General features: G+C 42.9%; 1 pseudogene; it reads right to left on the reverse strand.

Annotated features, from left to right (window-relative positions):
- Positions 1-15601: 15601 nt before the first annotated feature.
- On the reverse strand, positions 15602-16477 carry LOC112898383 (annotated as a pseudogene).
- Between the last annotated feature and the right edge of the window lie 82 nt (positions 16478-16559).

Consider the following 16559-nt stretch of genomic DNA (forward strand, 5'->3'; position numbering starts at 1 on the left):
CGGCCCGGTTCCTCACTGGTTACATACGCTCTCGACAGCAGCAATGCGAGCGTAGACAGTAGACTGCTGCACGAGTCGTGGCATTTGTTCATTTCAGGTTGAATCCCGGCAAATTTCCGGCGATTTTGTTGTTCTCGGAGACGACCCGTGCTCGGGACACGACAGTGTGGACGGGTCACGGTCCGTGACAGGGAAGGGAAGGAACCAGTGCTCCAGTATCGACGGTTTCACTTCTGCCCGGCCGTGTCTAGCGAATGCTCAGACCGTGCAAGGTGTGGTGTGGTTGCTGGGTGTCCTACCCCGGTAGTACTAGTATAGTAGCAGCATCAGTTGGAACTTTGGAAGCGCACGGCTTGGCCTGGTAGAGCTAACACCTAGCAACCTATCACCAACCTCTCTCTGTTCTTTTCTTTCACTAGTCCAGAAAATGTATCTGTAGTGTGTATGTAGCAGTGTAGGTGCTGGGCAGGTTCCATACACGCACGCGTGATTCGGCCGGTTTGTTTTTGTAAAGTTGGTCACACAGGTCGCGTGGCATCATGTGCCATGGCGCTAGTGGAGTCTGATGCATGGGTTAGTTCTTCCTGTGCTAGCATCTCTGCAAGGTTTTTACATGAGTTGCAGAGTGCACTGCTAGCTAGTATATGGAGTCGATGTACAGGTGCACTACAGTGCCCTGCAGGAAAAGAGAATCAAAAGTTGTAGCACGCAGTACTACTGGCACAGCGATTCTGAATTGGCTACGGCAATCTCTCATGAGCCATGAGGTGACTAGCTGGGTATGATGGATCATGGACGTGGCCATTAATGGGGTTTTCTTCTCCGTTGTGACGGAGCAGGAGGAGGAGGATCGGAGGAGCACAGCTCATGTTGCTGCTGCTGTTGGCTGCTCCTGCCCGCTCACGTGGTTGGTGGCCTCTGCCACGAACAAGGGCAGCCGTGAAGGCTCGAAGGTCTCGTGGGCCGGGGAGCCACTGTGCATCGGTGACAGCGACCAGTACCTCGTCACGCTTTTGCCGTCTCCCTCTCGCCGCTGTTGGGACGCCCGGCCGGCAGGCACCGCACACACTACTACTAGTCTACTACCGCCCGTAGACCGTAGGCCCACAAGCTGACAAGCACACGCAGGTCCCTCTTTTTAACTCCTACTTAACTAACTACTAGTCCAATCTATCTCCATTAGCTTGGAGATGAGCTGCACGCTTTGCTCTCCGATTTTCATTTTCCCCAATTGTTCAAGCCTGATATTGTAAATTGTGCTTAAGATATTCTTCAGTGCGTACGCGGATATGAAGGTTGAATTTGTATACCATTTACTTTGGATTCCTAACATTATATATATAGTATTTATCTCCCCTTAATGCTAGGAATTACCCTCAACAGTGTAGTCAGTATACAGGCTGTAAATTAATCCTCTATGAGCGATCAAAGGTACTTATGATGGATAATAATACCTTCTTATAGATCCTCAATGCCATGAACATATATTGAGATGGTGATATTATCATGTGTAAAATATAACCGACACGCGGAAGGAAAATATTTGGCTGAGGTCAATCCTCCACGTACTAACTGCAACGGAAGGAGCCTTATGATTGTAGTCTAATGAATTTGTTATAATAATATGGTGTCTAAATCCGCATTTATCAAGATAAATTGCAATTCTATTTCATTGGTCATACATTTTAAATTATCTTGATAAGAGATTCAATTAGCTAATAATTAATATGGACATATAGTACTCAATGTTATAGTTCCCAAAACCAAATAATTCCATAAGATTGGATTTGATCCTTTATCCGGGATATTTTGCTCTAATTAAAATACAAGCAATAAATTTGGTAAAATTGTGGTACCTTAAGAGTAAAGTGAACAAGCATTTTAGAGTAACTACGTAATCCACTGAATGGCTTATTTTTTAAAATTTTAAGATAATGTGATCTTAAAATCAATTTCCTTGTGACACATGAGGTGCACATAGAATCTGAGGATTACAAGAATGTATGCTATGACTAATAAAATTGATAATAATTTTTCTTATCATCCCTTATGCAGAATGACCAAGACTATCATGCCAAGTCTTCTATTAAGATTGAAAAATTATTTTGCACGTAACATGTAGTATTGGATTGATGTATGCATAATACACTCCAAATGCTATAAAAGATTTTTTATGTGTATTTAGTTTTTATATCCATTGTACCAAGCCATCGTACCAAGTTGAGTGCTATATTTCATCATCAATCTTAGTAATAGATTTCAATATGAAATCATATAAATGAATGTTGTGAAAATATATAGCGGTGATGCATGAGTGCATCCACGATTAATAACTGAATATCCATAACGAGAATATGATCTCCATGTTCATGTTAGCGGTGCAATACTCCACTAAACAAATTTCCTTTTCTATCTGGTTGGATCCCAAATGAACTTTAGTATGAATTTTAACTCATACAAGATATGAATATCATGTATAATTACATGATATGTATGATGGGCAATATACTACGCGTGTAGTATGATATTTAACTAATATTAATTCTAGTATAATATGAAAAATTTTTGGATCTCATTTGTTGAAGTGAGCTTCAGACTTATCCCCTTAAACTCGACTACCTCCAATGGATTGGAGGAATGATTCAACCAAATGTTTAATTCGGTATGCATGTAAGCTATACAACCACACCTTTGGGCAAATGTGAGGCTTGCCATTACTGACATATGATCATATGTGTTTTAGAGATCCGTTGCTTTGTAAATTACCATTTAACTTAAAATCATGATAGATAACTAAGTAAATAATTACTTATGTTTAGGCAATATTACATTCTTTGTTAGCAATTTCGATTGAAAATTGTAAAAGTTGATGGGCCCTATTCCTTTGAATACTCATCTTTCTATAAAAAAAATTGAGTAGTGGAACACACTATGTTGCATGTGTGGTTATTTTAGAAATGGATTGGCACTTCTTCTGGGTAGAGCTATGGTGACAATGGTGTCATGAGCATCCCAATAATATGATTGATATCTAGTGCCTATACTAGAGAATTAATCCCCATTCAATATGAGTTTAGAAAAAAGAAAAATCCATTGCGAAAACATTAGTCATGTCCTGCATGAGGTGATCATGTATATAATTAATTTACTTGGATCGTATATTATATAGAATAAAATATTGATGTGCATATTTCTTTAACCAAGGTGATACTTGATTATAAGTGGAATATCCAATAATCGATAAAGTGATAAAAAGTCACTGCTATTATTACGTATTTATACATGATGAAAGGGTGTGTCCAACGGATACATTCCTTCGGAGTTGTAGCTCCTTCGCGATAGGTTCATACCCTTTCGTGGAAGATCATATCTATCTACAAAGAGATATATTTCTATAAAAAGATGCAGACTAATTGATTACTAATGTAATTTTCATTCTAACAGAGTGGACTAGCCAAGGCAAGGCCACCGTGCGGTTTTAGTGCTGCGCCTCTCAGCTAGCTGCAGCCAGCACAGGTTCCCGGAAAAGACACCCGGAAGGACGATCTGGACCGTACGTGTAGATGATATGCTTTCTTGGGCATGCAAGGATAAATGATTATTTTGAACTTTATTCCACAATTAATAAATGATCCAAGGATCATCTTCAAAACATAGGCTCTGTATATTTAATTGAAGATAGTCACCAAAATTTGTTGCACTATTTTCTACTATTTAACTCAGCAAAGATGAATGCCTAAAGTGTGAATTCAAGATGGGTCTTAAATTGATATATGCAAAATTTTGTAGATCCAAGATGCTACGTGACCTACGTATAGTGTGTGGACCTCATAGTTAATAGGCGATAAAATCGCTGCATTATCAAAGATGAATGATAGTCATCATCTAGATATTAACTCTGTTATTACGTACTTGCAATTTAACACATCAAAGTTAGTTACCTAAATGGTATAGATCTGATATTAGTGGACGAGAAACTCATTGCTATTAGGTATAGTTTGGCGTCATTACAATAGATGCCTTGGACTCCATTCATATGTGTTATACTAATATACTAGTAGTGGGTGGTTACCATGTTGGTGTAGATCTTATTTAATTCATATTCAAAATTAGGTACGCACTTTGAGGATAGTCACTGTATGATAGTGTAGATTCTGCAATGGTATCATGATACTACCTTGTGTATGGCTAATATGATATATGAATTAAGGTAATCACTACAAAGGAAGATGTAACCATTAATCATCCTAAACTTTAATATTGGATACACATGTTGAGGATAGTCGGTATATATATCCCGCAGTAGTAATAAGGTACTACCTTGCATGACCAATATATAAGATTTTGGAATTTTATAGTGTACAAGGTGATGAGGTGATACTTATCTTTTGCATATAATTTCACTTGAGTTAAGCGCATTACTGCATGACAATTGATACTTAATTAAGTTAAGTTCTTTAATTAAGTTTGTTAGGCATTTTCAAGCCTTTACCACGGAATGGAAACTCTGTTTCCTACCGTTGAGGCACTTTTGGCGCTGTTCTCTTTTTTTTTTGTGTGCATTAGTCTTAGATTGCCGTGAATCTATTCTTACCGTGGCCGTTTGGCGTTGCCTACCCCTTAGCTTCTCGTTCTTTTATCGAGGACAGAGGGGGTTCTTTTATCGATGAGCTCTACAGCACCTTTTTCTATTTCCCTCTGTACAGCTTTGTTTAATTTGGATGCCGCCATAATTTGACAGGATGAAGGCTATCAGTCTTGTCGTTTCTTCTCTATTCTTCTCCGATTGTCGTCGCTAGCAAGTAGCCAGTGGCCGCTGTTCTTATGGCCTTCCTTTCTTCTGTTCTCGATCTTCTCGTTATTGTGTCTGAATTAATTGCTTGGCCGTCTAGCAGCCATGAGTGGCAGTGAAGAACAAGTATCGATTGGCCGAAGCATTAAAATATTCCTGCATGCCATGGATTAGCAATGCAAGATAAAGAAGAAATAAAATTGAAGAGATAGGTTGAGAAGAAATTCTTCTGTTATTGGCCTGAGCATTAGCCTCTGGTTCTTGTTCCTGCAGTTGAGGCTATGCCACTCATCTTGGAGTTCTTGGACGCCGGTGAGGATAATGATGGAGAAATCGGCCTGGTGCGGTGAAGAGGAAGAAGCCTGCGAGTTTCTTCTTTCAGCCTTTCATGATTGGCCAAACTCAGCGGAAGACAAGAACTGTTGCTTCTTCACCGATCCAATCCAGAATATGATAATGGTGTTGTCGCTGTCGTGGGAGATGCGTTCGACGGAATCGCCGGAGACACCAACACTCCAACAGTGATGCACTCCATCCGCCGGGAAGAAATTGGACATCATCTCCTCGTCGTCGAAGAAGACGTGACGCATCGGTGAGACTGCTCTTCTTCTTCCTTCGCTATGTTGTTGTCCCAGTGCTGTTCCGCGAGGCCAACGTTGTTGTGGCCGATGAAGTTCGCCGTTTGGTCGCCGATCTTTTCTTCCTTCTTCGTTTCGTTTTCTCCTGTACTCCTGTTTCCATGGCCTTGCGTCAGTTGCAGTGCCGTGAGGGAGACTGGCATCGTCGCAGGCTGTTCTCGGAGACCTCGCCGTGGCTGATGATGCGTGCGGTTATGCCATCGAGTTGTTGTCGTGGGTGGGTCGCCGGCCGCCGCTGTTGGGATGATGTCGGCGAGACGACGAGTTGCGGCAGAAAACGGTGATAACGCCTCGGTTGCCGATTCCAACGAAGACGATACAATCTAATTCTCGCCATCTTCTCTTCTCTCGCTCAGTGGAGAGCGTGCTGATAATACGTTAAAATTAGAAAGTAAAATCAGTATCACTGCATATTTATACACGATGATGAAAGGGTATGTTCAAAGGATAGGTTCCTTCGGAGTTGAAGCCTCTTCGCGACAGGTTTATAAGATTATATCTATCTACAAAGAAATATCTTTCATGTGGACTGGTTGATTACTAATATAATTTTAATTCTAACAGAGTGGACTAGCCAAGGCAAGGCGACCGTGCGGTTTTAGTGCTGCGCCTCTCAGCTAGCTGCAGCCAGCACAGGTTCCCAGAAAAGACATCCGGAAGGACGATCTGGACCGTACGTGTAGATGATATGCTTTCTTGGGCATAGCATATCTGCTGTTCCGTCCGTGTCCGTCCGCCGATCGCTTACAGAAAATGTGTACGAGTCCTAGTCCAGTAGACACTAGTAGAGTCTAGTACCCTTGCATTTACGCGGCCGTGAACCGCTGGACTTGTCTACGAAGAGAGCTTGCAAGTCATGCTCTTGCAGGTGAACGGCGGATGGATCCGCAGTAAATGAGGGCATGCTAATGACGACGACGACGCAAGTGTACACTCATGGTCTGCTGCTCCGTCCTATCAGGTCATTCAGATGGTGTGTGTGCGTTCCCAAAGGCACACACCGTGGGGGTACCTGGCCCATTTTTCACACGTCCGATCTGGCAGGAAATCGCTGATTTGAGTACTGGGCGGCAGTAAGAAACATGCATTTGCGTTTGTTCCTCTACCTGCATTTTACCCCCTCAATTGCCATGCTACAGGGCTCTGGATGCACGCACGTTCATCTGTATGCTACTGCCAGCTGAACCAAACCACCGTCCGTTTGTTCTGGAGCCAGCAAGTAATAGCAAAACAAGAGATGGGTAGCAGCCTCCAAATCGCGAGATGCAGAGAATCTGAAAATGGCACGCACGTTTGCTCGATCCGTCTAGACAGAAAGCTAGTGTCAAACCGGGGACAGCGACAGGGGTTAGCGGCAGAGCGCTGCGCGAATCGGGCAAAGCACGGCAGAGGCAGGGAGCATCTCATCGCCATCTCCGATCGGAGCTGGGAACTGGGGATGGGCCTGGGAGGAGCGCACGCAGCGGCAGGAAACGGAATGATTCCGTCTCGAACTGGAGGACAGAGCCGCTCGCCGCAGCAGGAAATGACCGGACGCGTCGAACCTGCTTGACTGCTTCCGCTCTCGTCTGACGAATCGAGACGCTGGTGGGTGGTGACCACACTGGCAGGACACTCTCATAAAGCTAGCTACCCGGCTCAGGTCGTGGCAGTGTTGTACTCGTAGCTGTAGATGGAATCATGAGGCGCAGAGCCTCGTACGCCACGAGGCCATGCATATGCCTGCTACGGTGCTACCTACGGCCTGCTGTAACTTGCAATGCATGCTTGGGCAGCCTTGCTCACACCTCTAGTCCTCTTCGGGCGCTACAGAGCAGGGTAGAGCTGAGCTCTATGTTCCGCCAGTTTCAGTGCAAAGCAGGGGGGTCTAGAATTTGGCATCCGGGTAGTTTTAAAGGATGATTTTTTTTGACCGCCGTTGTGCGCTGCGGCAGTCTCCAGAGCCGCATCCCGCTCGTGTCTCGTCGCAGGCAGCTATCGCCCGCCGCGCCGCTCGGGTTCGCTGCCGACGGCCGGAAGCGGAAAGGACGCAGCCACATGGGTGGGAAGGGGAAGTGGAGGATCGATGGGATTGGAAACCTAGGGTCGGTACTGGTTGGGGGTCGCGACTGGATTGTCGCGTCTCGGTCTAGAAGAGGGGGAAGTGGGCTATTTGAGGTCAAGAGGCAATATGAGATTGAGAAATCTGTTTTGCGAAGTTAGATCATCTTTCAAGAGACACCCTAAAAGCTATTCTAATTACGAATTTAGAATTTTTAGTGGAAAGCCTCCCTCCAAAAGTTCTGTAAAACCAATCTCTTAAGGTAGCAACATTCTAAATCATCTCTCTCCCTTCTCACATTTAAGAACAAAAATGCACACCCCATCCAAAATACTTGCCATTTTAGAACCGAGTCTTAGACCTTCATCCTTCGAATTCGTGGGTCATGTTTACTAATATGTCCAAGTTCAAAAAATAGAATATCCGGTATAAGGGAAATATCGTGGGGACACAAGAATACAGAGAGAAGTAATATTTAGAATGACTCTCTACATAAGGATATAGAGAGTTAGAGACTAGGATTTAAGAATTCTTTTGGGCATACTCTTATTTTCTATTTTTTGATACATATACATATTATATACTATGTATATAAAAATTTTTGCTAGAAATTTTGGAAATACATACTAGGCCCGCCCCTGGTGCAACGATAGAGCATGTGCATGGGATGAATTGGGATCGGATACGGATAAAAATGGATCCAGATGTTATCTTTTACCATATTTTAATCTGTTCAAATAAAAATACGGATCTTATCGGATATGAATACAAAACGAATAGTTCAAATTTAGATCTGGATCCGGATACCTTGTCGATTTGAAACATAACGTCATCGTGAGTATCAATTTGCTCTACCAGCGACTTTGTAGTAGATCAGAATCATTATAAAGTAAAGAGTAAAGAAATACTATATAGCATTTGTACAAAAGATAGCTAATTAAAAATAACATACTATCTATGCATAACTTTTATAGTCAAATATATCAAATTAATTTTAAATATAAAGTAATAAATATTCTAATACATAGAAAAATTAAGGTATATAAAAATGGTGAAACCATTAAATAAATAAGTAATTTGACACATATAAAATATTTTTTCATTAAATAAATAAATTAAAATAACTAAACTTAACTTTTTTATATCATTAATAATGTTGGGATTAATATTATTAGTCATATGGATAGCTTTTAAATAATTTAAATGGTGTATATCATTAAGTAATTAGCTACAGAGATAAGTTTAAGATAGTTTCACTAGTCACTTTTTCTTTGCGGGTACGGATACGGTAAATATTCCATATTTACTTCAGATATGGATTTGGAATCGGATAGAGAAAAATTACATCCATATAGCATCTATATTGAAATCCAATACTAATAAGGCTATCCATATTAGCGTTTTTAGCGGATACGAATATATTCGGATGTTCAGCTATCCATCTCCGTCCTCTGCTCCGGGCCTGGGGGGTAGACGCGTATGACTGCGTCTCTGGAGGCTCGTAAACTTGGTGGCATTCGAGTTTCAGGCGCACGTCCTACGATGTGAAACGTCGAGCAGAGGCAATGAGGCATTGCACGATGGAGTAACTCAGGGAGTCAGGGGCTCAGGGCTGGCCGGCTGCAAGCGTAGGACGGATGGACGGATAGGCAGGTGGGGAAGATACCACGCTTTGCCTTCAAAACCGGTATACAGGCCAAACCCGGAAGGCAGACGCATCATAGCTCAGAGTCAGAGGCAGCAATGACAAAACTATACCAATCGTGCAAAAGTTGGATCCGTATCCCCACCGTTTCGGTGAAGGCTTCAGGCCCAAACAAGCAATTTAGGCCCCCGATTCCTAAGCTGGTTTGGACTTTGGACCACAATTCAACAGTAGCATACGGCCATATAAGGCGCGTCCACCCCCAACTAAACAGGTCTTGTGTCAAACAAAAAAGAGAGGATAAATAGGACTCTCCGCCGCCACCCTAATCGTGATGGGTATCATAGCATCGTCGTTGTCGCGACGTGATGCCGCTGTTAAGCCGATCCCGCGGCGCGACAGGGGGACGACGGAGGAGTACGAGGTGATGTTCTTCGAGGAGGAGAGGCTCGGTCCAGCTGCTCTGGAGGCGCGTGGCGACCGATTCATGTCGATTGGCCGGCACCGGCGAGGGTGGAGCCCGGACATCTCACGGCTTTTCGAGGAGGCGGCTACCTCCTACGTCCTCGCTGAAAAGTGTAGGTTATATTTTTGGTCCTCTTTCAGTATGTTATACCAATCGCTCCTAATAATTTGATATTGCAGGGAGAAAAGCAGCACAGGCCTTCAGCGAGCAGGCCCGCTATGACCTCCAGGTTTGCTTCACAGCATGGCTACTATATATTGATTTCGGGCAGACTTGGTCTTGTCATGGTCGACGAACCACTCATTGTAAAATTACTAATCCTGTAATCCATCTGTTGATCGGTTGCGACTTGGGACCTGCAGTTTGGCGATGAAGGTGAACTGAGCGCGGCATCTGCGCTTCTACGATGCGCCAAGTGCTACAACCAGATTGAAGAAAAAGGTACGCAGTGAAGATACTTGCAGCAATTGTGGTGCTAATCTGTGCCCTGACGACCTCGATCTTACGCAGAGGCGGGCGAGATTGCTGCCACTAAGCATGCGCTGGAGAAGGCCATCGCATTGTTCGTCAAGAAAAACAATCTGCATTTGGCTGCCACGAGTTGCGTGGATCTAGCAGAGTTCTACACGGAACATCAACAGCTGCATAATGCTTTGTATTCCTACGAACAAGCTGCAGATTATTATGGTGCCAATCGACGGCGCAACCGGCACTGCAGATTCAAAGCTAATCTGCTCAGATTTACGTTGGCCAACCAAGAGATGCTTCGTGTCAAGGGACTGGTGCACATTAAGGACTACAAGAGAAGGTCCGGTATATATATCAAGTCATCAGATCCTGATTGGCGTGCACGAGTGCGCTCGCTTTTCGATTCAACCAGTATAGTACAACCCTGGATGTAGGGGTCACATGATTAGGTTGCTTTTACTACTTTTGTACTTTTTATCTCTTGGGGCCTATTTAGGTCGCTTTGCATTTTTGCAAAATTTTACTGTAGCAAAGGAATCTTACTAATTTGAAGTACTAAATGAAGTCTATTTGCAAAACTTTTTACATGGATGGGTTGTAAATCACGAGACGAATCTAATGATGCTAATTAATCCATAATTAAGCAATAATTAGCGGATGGTTACTGTAGCATCACTGTTGCAAAACATGGATTAAGTAGGCTCATTAGATTCGTCTCGCGATTTACAACCCATCCATGCAAAAAGTTTTGCAAATAGACTTCATTTAGTACTTCAAATTAGCAAGATTCCTTTGCTACGGTAAAATTTTGCAAAAATGCAAAGTGAACTAAACAGACCCTTGGTTGAAGTACTACTCTATTACAGCTCTATTTATCTGATGAAAAGGCCTCCAGTGTGTCACAACTGTGGTGTTACTCTTGTTGCAATATATATAGAGATGAGAATGATCTCATTGAAGGGTAACCGCATGATGAGGTCGTCGTAGAAATATCAAATGAGCATCAAGTCATGAAGACTGTAATGTATGGCATCTATATCAGTTAGGGAATTACAGAAACATTCTCTCATCATAACTCTTGACTTCCAAAGCATATTTAAGGCCTGTTTGGATGCACCCTGATTACATGAATTCAAAATCTAGAATCTCACCAGCTTCCAAACGGACCGGATTCTACTCAAGATTTCAGAATCCGGATTCTTAGATTCTCAAAATCCGAGAAGCTGAAGCGGACTAGCTTCCAGCAGCTATTGCACGTCAAAATTACCATTTTGCCCATCATCCCTTCGGAGAAATTGCGGCAAATTGCCCTCACCTTCCTCCAGTCTTGACCCGCATCTCCTCTCCCACGACGGCTGCGCGCATTATCAGTGTTTAACCTTCAAGCCAACCGAGAAATGTCCTAAGGTGGTAGATTGTAAGTGGGGTGTCGCCGAGATCACGAACTCGAAGGTGCAATGAACATGAAACTTTAGACAGGTTCGAGCCATCGAGAGCGTAATACCATACGTCCTATGTGGTGGTTTGTATTGTCTTATATGGTGTAATTGGTGGTTGTTGTTTGGAGGGGATCCTTGCCAGCCCTTATATAGTTTGGGGGATAGGATTATATGGAAGTTCTAGCCAAATACAAGCTCAGGAGTCCTACCCCAGTACTACTCGGGTAGTTCCTTATTTTCCGACTAGTTCTACTCATGTACGAGTAGTTACAACAGGTGCAAGGTGTGGGCCATGTCCCATCACTTATCCTAGAATATCTACGCCATGTGCGCAGTCCCATGGCCCTGATCTGACAAATCACCGAACTCTTCGTAGTCGAGTATGCAGGCTTTCGAGTACTTCTGAAGGCATGTTAGAGTTCTCCCGAACTCCATCTTAAAGGTGTCTTCTGAGTACTCACTCCATCCAAAAAAAATCATCCTAGGAATTCTAGAACAAATTAACAAGGTAAAATGATCATGTTTGCCCCTATTTATTACCCATATTTGGTACTAATTGATTCTTGCATGCCCATGCACTTTCTAAATAAGGTAACATGACTTTTTTTGGGACAAATTTTGATTCCTACAATAACTTATTTTTTGGACAGAGAGAGTACTTACTTGGTTGCATCGAGGCTGTAAGGTGCTCATGCTCGAGCATTTATTAAGTCTTCTTTTATATGGGGTGCGATGAAACTCACATTCCATATGGAGTAGCCAGGTTGAATCGAAGAATCAAGTTGAGGGTTAAATTAGTCTTAAATCTTCTGCTCTTATCTTCCAAAAATTTCAAAAATAAACCATCGATGACACGTGTCCTGCAGCCCCCGAGTCTTGAATCCAAATCCCAAGATTTGGAAAAAAGATCCAAACAGTCGTGGCATGTATTGTATAAAAAAATAAGAATTTGATTTAATGGTTAAAATGAGCAAATAAGCAAAGTGGTTTAGAAATTCGAAAATCTCTTTTTTCGGAATAAGATCCCTCAAAAAATGGTTAAACAAATAACTTTCCCAAAGGAATCGTAAATTACGCTCAAAACAAATCTTATTCCGAGAAAATCTCTTCAGCTTCCGCATAGTGATACGCCGAGTTGTTTTCTGCGTCCAGCCCCGAGTATGGGAGCCAGACGAGCCGCCAAAAACATGCTGAGTGCTCTGTTGCTTCCAGCCCCCGAGCACTGGAGCTAGACGAGCCGCCGAAGGTACGCCGAGTGCCTTGTCGCGCCCAGCCTCCGAGCATGGGAGCTAGACGAGCCACCGAAAGTACGCCGAGTAGCGTAGGTACCGGCCGAGTCAAAGGAGACACCACATGGTCGGCAGTGCCTGCCCCCGAGCCTGGGGGTCGGTCGAGTCGTCACTCGCACGCTGAATGGTCTGTGCCGACGAAGTGATCGGCAAATAAGGTAGCTTTCGGAAGCATACCTCACCCAACAACATGATATAGGTCTGGTCCTGTCGGTGTTTAATCTTCAAATCCACCGAGGGATACCCCTGAGGTGGTAGATTGTAGGTGGGGTGTCTCCGAGATCACGAACTCGAAAGTGCAATGAACACGAAATTTAGACAGGTTCAGACCGCCGAGAGCGTAATACCCTACGTCCTGTATGGTGATTTTTATTGCCTTATATGATGTAATTGGTGGTTGTTGTTTGGAGGGGATCCCTGCCCGTATTTATATTGAAGTTCTAGCCAAATATAGGCTCAGAAATCCTACCCAAGTACTACACGGGTAGTTTCCTTATTTTCCGACTAGTTCTACTCTATACGAGCAGTAACAACTGATGTAGAGCACGAGGCATATCATATTTTTTTATTTTAGAATAAGTATGTCATGTGACCACAGCTAGCCCGGCGCCGCCGCTCTCCACCCGCAGCCGAGCAGGAAGCATGCCGCTCCCGGCAGCCGCTGGGCAGGAGGCAAGCGCGGCCGGCCCGACGCCGCCGTTCCCAGCCGCGCGACCGGCCTGCAGTTCGCTGCTCCTTGCCCGCGGCGGGTCCGGCGCTACCTTTTTTCCCCGCCCACGGCTGGCGGGAGGCATGCGCCGATCGCCCATCCCCACCAGCGCCAGCTATCCGGCACCAGGCGCTGCCTAAGGGCTCGTTCGTTTCTGCCGGTTTGGATTCCGGGCAGCGTTACTTCCAGCCCCGGTTTTAGTGATTCCACCTGTGTCACTCAATCCGGCCAGGATTTAATCCTGCCAATCCAGGCCAGGATTAAAAACAGCAGCTGCATGCAAGCCTGTTTGGCAAGAACAAAACCAGGGCGTACACAACACAGGCATAAATCAGAGTATTGCACAGCATATGTTCTTGTTTGACATAAATAAGAGTACATCAATGTAATGGCACATTCTTAAGTGCAACATCATCAAATGGTGATAAATAAGAGTACATCAATGTAATGACCCACTCTTGTTTTCACAGCACAGGTCCTTCGGCGACCTTTTTTGCAACTAACATGCATCATCAATGTAGGCTTAAACTCTGAAAGTTTGCTGATGATGCTGATACACCATTACTGGAATCCTCAACTGCCAGGAAATGTCACGATCAGAAGATACAACATATAAACAGCCATAGAATAGCACCCCTTTCTTATGGAAAGCAAAGAACCTGAAGTCCAAGACATATTACTAAAAACACTTTGGAACTGTGAATGGGAGCAATCAGCAATGTCCTTCGGCTGGTACCCCTAATAACCCTCGTCAGACATGCAAGCAACAAATCACTACAAGCTACAACCACTGATGCTCAAGATTAGTACCAACATCTAACAAAGATAAACTGCACACAAATTAAAGTCTCTTACAGGCAAACAATGTTGCAAACCTATGGCTTCTAGAAATGTATCATCATTTAAACTAGGTCCACAAAGAACTGAACCAAACTAGGTCCACACAGTTCAAGAGATCCTAGGTCAACCAAATCAAGAAATCTGCAATATATACACTTCTAGGCAGCATTGAACAGTAACCTGCAGTTGGTTCTACAACCGTAGAAAATCTCAGCCTTTGTTCCACGGCATGGAATTCAAATTGATTCATATAATTTGTGTATATTGTATATATTGCGGAACTACTACCAAGCCCACCTCTCAAGTTGATTCATGTTATATATTGTATATATTGTGACAAAATTAAATTAGAACAGGTATTGCTAATCTGATAGCACAGATAAATTAACAAAGTATGTTAAGGCTTGCAGAATGCTACAAGCAGAAGAAGTTTGACAAGGATGAGAACTAACCTTTGGTGATGCTGGGCTATTTCACTTCTCAGCCAACATAATGCAGACTTCAAGTCATCTTCGCATGCACACAGAAAGATTTCTCTATTTTCTAGGATCTTAAAAATTGAATAAGCCTTTACCTTCTCTTGTTTGGTAACATCCATTGTGCTCAACATAGACACACACTTCTTGATGGAGTAATCTGTAGCTTGTGAACATTCCTTCTCTCTAGCCAACTGTGCGGTTTCATCCTCAGATTGTTTACTCTTCATCTCGATGTACCTCTCCATCATGCACTCAACTCTTGAACTCTTACTACTCTTACTATCTTGTTTTTCCTGTCTCCTTTTTGCTACTGCAGCCAATCCTATTTACTTTTCAGTCACAGCTTTGTCAGCTTGAGTTTCTTGCTCCGTCAAGTTTCTTTGCACCTCACTTACATCTGCATCTTCAGTTTCTTCCTCTCTTGAGTTTCTTTGGTCTTCAAGCAGCACAACATCATCATCTTGTTGTTGAGTATCATCTTCCAATTCTTTTAGCAGCCGCAGGGGTTCCCCATCTTCCATTTAATCAAGGGTGGTGTAGTTGTATTTTCCCTCAGCAAGATGGCCTACTTTAGAATAAAGAAACAATACACAATTTGAAAAATAACACACAACAAAGAAGATCAGGACTCATAAATTTGGACAGCAAGATCAAAACTTACCGTCATATAGCTCACCAAGTGCATCATACAATGGAAAGCTGGCCTTGTTATTTTGAAACTTTTTGATCTTTGGGAATGTCTACGCATGCAAAGAATAATCACAGATTATTGTAAGGCATCAAACAAATCACAAATCACATGCAAAGGAAGATATTGATCATAAAACAACTTACTATTTGCAAGTTCTCCCACATAGCTGAAGATCCCTCGACCATACATCTCTTATCATTCCAAGACGACCCACTTTGTTGTCTGGCCGCTTTCAGCATCTTGTAATCTCTCTTTAGTTGACCTTCCTACTCTTGAACTTGACTTTTGGTGAATGATACGAATTTGTTCCGTGCGTGGAATTCCTTCACCATTCTATTCCAATCTTCTAAGTTCCAGCCCTTATCTCCTTTGCAACCACTGTTTGTACTCGTGAAGGATTTCAACGAGTGACTTCTCCAACTACGTGTTCCAAACTGCTCTTTGTTTGCCTATAAAAACCATGGTCAGTCATTCACATACATAATAAATGTACATTGTGATGAGTATTGAGAAATTATGAATAAACAATAAATATCATACCTTTTGGAGATCCTGCTGTCTTAGCAAGTCTGCTCTGAGGAGAAACTTTCTTCATGCTACTACTTGTCGTAGTTAGCATCCTACCAAACTTAGGCGATCCCCTTGAAATCATACTAACTTTTGGTGAAGCTTTTCCAACTATAACTGCCATATTATACATAATTTTATTCAATTATCACATGATAACTCATGATTAATATTTGATTGACATAATCTTCATCAATTATTACAACTCATGGGGGAAAAAAAACTAATGTCGACTAATCTCCATGTTCATGTTGCTGATATTGGACCCACATCTATTGAGCAATTGAGTCTCTCAATGCGCTGCCTTGTGCACTTCTAGCTGCATTGCCCTGATCACCACTTGGCAAATCAACAAAGTCTGCAGGGTTGATATTATCTGGCTGATCATCCAGCCACTCCTCATCTCCTTCCATTTTCCTGATTAGATTGTGAAATATATCAACTGCAATGGGTAACTTTACTTGATTCTTCAACTTGTGGAAGGTTGTGACTTTA

The sequence above is a fragment of the Panicum hallii genome, chromosome 1, assembly GCF_002211085.1.
Source record: "Panicum hallii strain FIL2 chromosome 1, PHallii_v3.1, whole genome shotgun sequence".
Taxonomy (NCBI): Eukaryota; Viridiplantae; Streptophyta; class Magnoliopsida; order Poales; family Poaceae; genus Panicum; species Panicum hallii.